This window comes from Crinia signifera, chromosome 4, assembly GCF_055691185.1.
Source record: "Crinia signifera chromosome 4, ASM5569118v1, whole genome shotgun sequence".
Classification (NCBI taxonomy): Eukaryota; Metazoa; Chordata; class Amphibia; order Anura; family Myobatrachidae; genus Crinia; species Crinia signifera.
Window position 1 is genome coordinate 35,544,929 of NC_139220.1, and position 6,786 is coordinate 35,551,714.

General features: G+C 46.8%; 1 pseudogene across 1 annotated transcript in view; it reads right to left on the reverse strand.

Moving 5' to 3' along the window:
- The window catches only part of LOC146073950 (zona pellucida sperm-binding protein 4-like), a 31,154-nt pseudogene extending 28,056 nt beyond the window's left edge, over positions 1 to 3,098 (reverse strand). The window contains exons 1-2 of the transcript XR_014473349.1: positions 2,916 to 3,098; positions 2,075 to 2,196 (exon numbers count right to left, since the gene is read on the reverse strand). The product of XR_014473349.1 is annotated as a zona pellucida sperm-binding protein 4-like (transcript). The remainder of the gene's footprint in view (positions 1 to 2,074; positions 2,197 to 2,915) is intronic.
- Between the last annotated feature and the right edge of the window lie 3,688 nt (positions 3,099 to 6,786).

A 6,786-nucleotide genomic window follows, 5' to 3' on the forward strand; every position in this document is an offset into this window, starting at 1 on the left:
AGATTTCGGGTTTATAGACTTGTGTAACAGCATTTGTGTCTATAGAAACATAGAATTTGATGGCAGATAATAATTTGGCCCATCTAGTCTGCCCCTTTTTTTACCCTTGAGGTAATCTCAACCCTTATTTCTTTGTAAGGATATTCATATGCCTATCCCAAGCATGTTTAAATTGTTCTACGGTCTTAGCCGCTACCACCTCTGATGGGAGGCTAATCCACTACTCTTTCTAACATTTCCCCTGAACCTACCTACCTCCAGTTTCAGTGCATGTCCTCATGTTCTAGTACTTCTTTTCCCTTGAAGAAAATTTCCCTCCTGTACTATGTACTGTCTAGCATGACAGAGGGAGAAAATTCTTAGGCAATAGAAAGGGGAATAATGAGATTTCTACAAATAAGGCGCATACCAAGTTGGCAAAGACTGAACAGTACAGTATTCAGGGGTAGATGTATGAAGGGCATACGGTCAATATGGCGGCGGTTGGCATCCGACCACAACACCCATAGAGGGAGAATCAAATAGTGTGCCGAGCGTAGCGAGCCTGTAAGGTGGGGGTGGGCGGGGGCTGGGGTGATCCACCCCCCCCCCCCCCCTTGTCAGCATTGCAGCGGTCAGGATTCCCGAGTCTGCATTTCGACCGCCGGAATATCATACCGGACCCATATGAAGTGATAAGTGATAAAGTGCCTGGTACTTTATATCCAGCTCCTGACTGTCCCTTTTTAAATCCAGCCTGTAGCTTAACAGTCAGGAGCTGATTGGCCAGTGATACAGTACAAGGCACTGTATCACTTCTCCACTGCCGCCTGCCCTACCCCAGTTGCCGTCACCTCTAATCCGGACACATAGATCTACTTATCTGCGGTAACCAGTCCCAGTGCTCCTCCTGGCTCAGCTCCTGCTATAATGAAAAATATCCCTCACAAAATGCCAGTCCCTTATAGCAGACTTTTGGATGCTAGGGGGAGGCAGCGGCCTCCTCTAGCAACCAAAAAACGGTCTGCTGTAAGGTGGGGGACATTTTTCATACTAGTAGCAGGAGCACCGGGACCGGTCACTGCAGAGAAGTAGATCTGTGTGTCCCGTTACAGAGGTGGTGGCGGCGGCAAGCGAGGTAAGGAAGGGGGGGAGGGGGTGTATTTGTAGTTACTTACACCACTGCCTCTGTCTTACTAAACTAAGACACTTGGCAGGGGAATAACTAGGTATTCATTTGCCACATAGCAAAGGTTTGTAAGGGCCCCCTACATAGCAACGGATGGTGAAGAAAGGTATATAAAACAACCAGTAAAGATGGGCCCCATAGTAGCTACACCCATTGCACCAATGGTAGTTGTGCCCTTGATACTTGGGGGGTAGGGATGGCTATTGACAGAGATAGCCCATTACCAACAACTTCTTTGACATGATGTTGCCAATCTGCTTCTCCACTATTAATAGTAACTGAGGCTCTGTATCTCCTCCCAATAGCAATGAAGCCTATAGCTCTTTAACAATGGTGTCACCCCTGCTTAAAAGTGTGTGTTTTTTTTTTTTGTAAGATATTTTTATTGATCAATTTTGTCTTCAATAAAACATACAGAAATAGTAGAAAATTTTATGCAAAAAAGACAATGTCTTGCCATTTTTTTAACAATTCTGTAAAAATGCAGTGGTGGTTCAGTTGAATCAAAACAACACCTCTGCTAACCGAAAAATAAATGCGTTTCCTAGTACGATCAAACCGTTTACTAACGGTACAGAGTTGAGGTAGAAAACCCACTTGGTTTGATTCATACAAAACCACATAACAAATATTAATATGACGTAACACTCTTATCTAACAATATTAACCAAAGACAGAAAAGAAAGAAGGGGGGTTAAAACAAGGTGGCAGGGAGGGGGAGACAGGAAGAGACATTGACAGCTAGCCATTTCCAGACTAGGGGGTATACGGATCGATCCGCCATTGTTAGTTTTTAAACCATTAAGTTTATCCATCATACCATTGATTGGTAGGTACTTTGTACATTTGCCCCTCCCAGTCCGATTGCCTGTGGCAGCATTTTACATTCATTCTAGTTTGCCTTACCTCCTCTCTTACATAGCACCCGTCATAGTCAGCACCAATGAGCAGTGCGCCATCTGGTTTCTGTCCTACCCAGAGCCTGCAAGCAGAGTCATTCTGGAGACTGTGAGGCTTTCCTGCATTATCTGGAACACAATAAATAACAATTCTCCTTTAAATGAGCCATGTTCCAAAGTCCTGTTTCACATGCAGGGAAAAATACATGCTGCTTTTGCATGCAGCAAACATAATGGGCATCTTTGTTTTTACACCGACATCCAGGATTAAGCTGGGACGCACACCACACACACACTTATTTCTGCCTCAGCATTGGGGAGATATACCTGTACTGGAGAGAGCTAAAGTACCATCCAGTCCACTCCTAACTAGTATTCCCAAAAAGCATGCAAAATGACAGTTATGAGCAGATTGGGTGGTATTCACTCCAAGGCTTAGTATATCTAGCCACTACACAGGTCCTGTGGCTGGCATTAAAGCCATTTGAAATTCAGGCATAGGTCAAGATGTACTAAGCATTGAAAAGTGATCAACCAATCAGCTCCTACTGGTCATTTTTCAAATTAAGCCTGTAACATGTCAGTTAGGGGCCAATTGACTGGTGGTTTAGGACTCACCATTTTATAACGCTTTATGCTTAGTACACCTGTCCCTAATCAGCCACAAAACCTGTGAGGAGTGCCCCAGTTTAAAGGGATATGAAGGTAAGCTTAACAATACATCGCAGAGCTAGGGGCCATTGCCTCAGAAGCATTGATCACTTCCACAGGTCATCAGGAACACACACAAATAGACATATGGCCTTTAAAAGCCATTTGTAACTACCATACAGGTCAGAGTTACTCACCCAATACCGTGAAGGCAGAAGCAAAATCCAGGCGCACAGAGGGCAGGGAGAGCCGCATCTTACTGGAGCCACAACGCAGATCAGACACATCTTCTAAAAACCCCTCAGTACTAACCACCATGCTACAGCCCCACAGCAATACTGCACAGCACAACCAGCCCCTGGCAATCCCCATCCTGCCTGTAGCTCCTAATACTGCAGGTGAGCACAGGCCGGTAATTTATACCATGAGGAGGAGGCGGGGCCTGCAGTGTGATCAGTCAGGTGCTGATGTCATCCCAGGTGTGTGTCATAAGGGCACTCAGGGGGTAATAAGCACATTGCATGCCTCCCAACATGACCCTCTCCAGGACGGACACATTGCTCTATTCCTGTACTTCCCTTTTAATTTAGAATGACCATCATCTGTGGTGAAGCGCCTTTCTTTTAACCTGTTTAAAACATGTGATGACAATTATAAATTAAGAGGGAAGTCAATAAACAGAGCATTGTGTCCCTCCTGGAATGGGTCATGTTGGGAGGTATGTTACTGCATACCTCCCAACATGACCGTCTCCAGGAGGGACAAAATACTCTATTCCTGGACTTCCCTCCTAATGGCTGCCATCACCTGTGTTGAGACACCTTTCTCATTACTTAACCTGTTTAAAACAGGTGATGGTAATCATCAGGGGCGTAGCGCCAATTTTTGCACCCCCCGCTGGATAATTTCGGCACCCCCCCTCCCTAAATTTAGCACTGCTTTCCCGTTCTTACCCTGCCTTCCCCAGCCGTGTCTGTATTCCGCCGGGAGTCGGGACCGCATATCTACGAATCTGCGTCCCGCCGCCTGGCTCCTTGAGTCAAATGTCCATTACAAAATGTCTGCCTCCTTACAGCAGACCGTTTGTAAGGATGCTAGAGATAGCCGTCGCTGCCTCCTCTAGCATCTTAAAAAACAGTCTGCTGTAAGGAGGCGGCCATTTTGTGATGGACATTTGACTCATAAGGAGCCAGGTGCCGGGATGCAGATTAGTAGATATGCGGTCCCAACTCCCGGTGGAATACAGACGCGGCGGGGGAGGCAGGGACCGGGGCACAGTAAGGAAAGGGGTGGAGGGCAGTGGCCGGTGCCAGCATCCGGCGCCCACGCAGCCCCCGCTCCCCCAAGCAGGGCCGGCGCCACCACTAGGCAGGTTTAGGCATTTGCCTAGGGCGCCGGCCACTGGAGGGCGGTAGTGAGCTGCAGCCTGCCAGCAGCAGGAAGAAAGCTACGGCAGAGGAAAGAACTGGAAGCTGCCTGCAGCGACCAACAAGCGGTGAGTGTTTCCCAAATCCCCCTCTCCACCGGAGCCCGCCTGTAAACTTGCTGTCTCACTATGTGTGACAGTCACAGTCCCCATCCCAGCAGTCAGCGGCAATCTTCTGCGGCGGGCGGCAGCCACCCCAGCCCCCAGTCAGCGGCAATCTTCTGCGGCGGGCGGCAGCCGCCCCAGCCCCCAGTCAGCGGCAATCCTCTGCAGCGGGCGGCAGCCGCCCCAGCCCCCGCCAGCTAAGTCAGCTGCAATCCGCTGCCCTTTCCCCTCCCGGTGCGCTGAGCCGACAACAACCGGACACACACAGCAATCTCCGGCGTGTGGAGGAGCCGCTGCCCGGCCGCCCGCCCCCTTCCAAGCCACCCGCACGCCCAGCAATCCTGGGGAAGTTATCCATTTTTAAATACTGTTTCCAAATACTTTCCCTAATCTAGACCACATGGCGTATGAGGAAAGTGAACAGTCTAAGAGGGTTGACATTAGACAGCATCAATGACAGCCTTTAATAGGGCACCTATGAATCCACTGCTTGTTAGTATCTGGGTTGGCCGTTTTGTTCCATGGATTCAGTTTATAAAGTGTACAGTATCGTTGTGAGCATGAGAGTTTTATTTGTAATGTGTAATATATTTTTCTGCAAATGTGAGAAAGAAAAACTTTCGGCGTTCAGAAAAATGCAAGAAGCGAGGACCAGAGACTTTAGAAAAAGAACAAATTATATACAGAATCCAAAAACATCGCCAACACTGAAGTGTCTTGTGATGAACAACCAATATATTTTTTTTTAAACAATAGTGGTTTATTTAGGTAAGAATTAATGGTAAATAGGGATACAGATAAAAAGAAAGGGAACATTATATAGGGTACACAAATATGACATGACAAAACCAGGACATTCTAATATAAATAGCCCCCATGCTGAGGAGCAGAAACTCACATAAGACAAAGGGCCAGATTTACTAAGCTTGAAAAGTGATAAAATGGAGAGTGATAAACAACCAGCCAATCAGCTCCTACCTGTCTTTTTTCAAACACAGCCTGTAACATGGCAGGTAGGAGCTGCTTGGATCCCTGTTTATCACTCTCCATTTTATCACTCTTTGAAGTTTGATACATCTGGCCCAAAGAGTGATACAGCATGTGGAAAAATATATGGGTCAAATGCAACACAATACTCTCTTAGTAATCCATAAGCCTAACTAAGCAATTAGGGGAGGAAATGCCTCCGTACCTAGAACATGGAGAAAAAAGAGAGAATCAGAAACAAGAAAAGAGAAAAAGAAAGAAGAAGAAAAAAGTGTAGGCGCATGCCAGGTGCGTGCTAAGAAAGCACAATCCAAATTTAGGAATCCAGAGCAATAGCTGTTTAAGAAGGAATGTCCCTGTTTCTAAGAATCTAAGAATCAGGACAATCCCCATAGCCTATATCATATAGGCTATGGGGATTGTCCTGATTCTTACACACTTTTGTAGAATTAAAAATAACAGTCTATAAATATAAGGTTAGCCACACAGAGCATCCCAGTTTGCTCAGTGGCAGGGGAAGTGTTGTGGTGTAAGTTGTTGTTTTTTTTTGTGGGGGGGGGGGGGGGGGCGGTAGCCTGTAGGTTTGCCTAGGGCGCCTAGATGCCTTGCACCGGCCCTGCCCCCAAGCAGCAGCGGGGGCTGCCTTACGCTGTCTACACCACTGGCAATCATACAACAAGAGGGAAGTCCAGAAACAGAGCATTGTGTCCCTCCTGAAGAGGGTCATGTTGGGAGGTATGTTACTGGTGCATTTCAGGCTGACAATACCAACACAGACATCTAAAATCAGATCCCAACAAGTGCCCCCCAACAAGCGATGCCTCCCAAACAAGTGCCTCCCCTAGGCTGTGTCTAATACATAATTCACCATTGGCCTTATTCAGAGTGAGAGGTGTGGACTGAAAGGTCTACTGCAGGCATGTCCAAACTGTGGCCCTCTAGCTGTTGTGAAACTACACATCCCAGCATGCCTTGCCATAGTTTTAACATTCCCTAATAGCAAAATGTTGATATAAATCCTCAATTAGTGTAGCACTTTGCTGGCCTTACTTCGGGACAGGTGCCTCTCTCCTTTGGTGGTAGGCTCAGCACATTTTTGCGGTTCCCACTTCACGTGGATGGTAACTTATGAAAAAAGTAAAAAAAAATTGTGATAACCTCATGTCGACATTCTGATCGACCTAATACTTGTGTTCACCTTTGTCAAAGTTGACCTATTGCATGTCAACCTTTTTCAATGTCGACCTAGTGAATGCCCACCTTTTGGGTCGACCTACATAGATATTGTAGCAGGCATGGCCAACCTGTGGCCCTCCAATTGTTATGAAACCACAATTCCCAGCATGCCCTGCCACAGTTTTACTGATAGGGAATGTTAAAACTGTGTCAAGGCATGCTGGGACTTGTAGTTTCACTACAGCTAGCTAGCCATAGGTCGGCCAGGCCTGCTGTAGACCTTTCCACTGCTTCCCAACACAATTTGTGTCATTTTTGCCACACGTTCATTTGTGGACATGCATGCACGTCTTGAATGTTTTTATCCGTTGTGC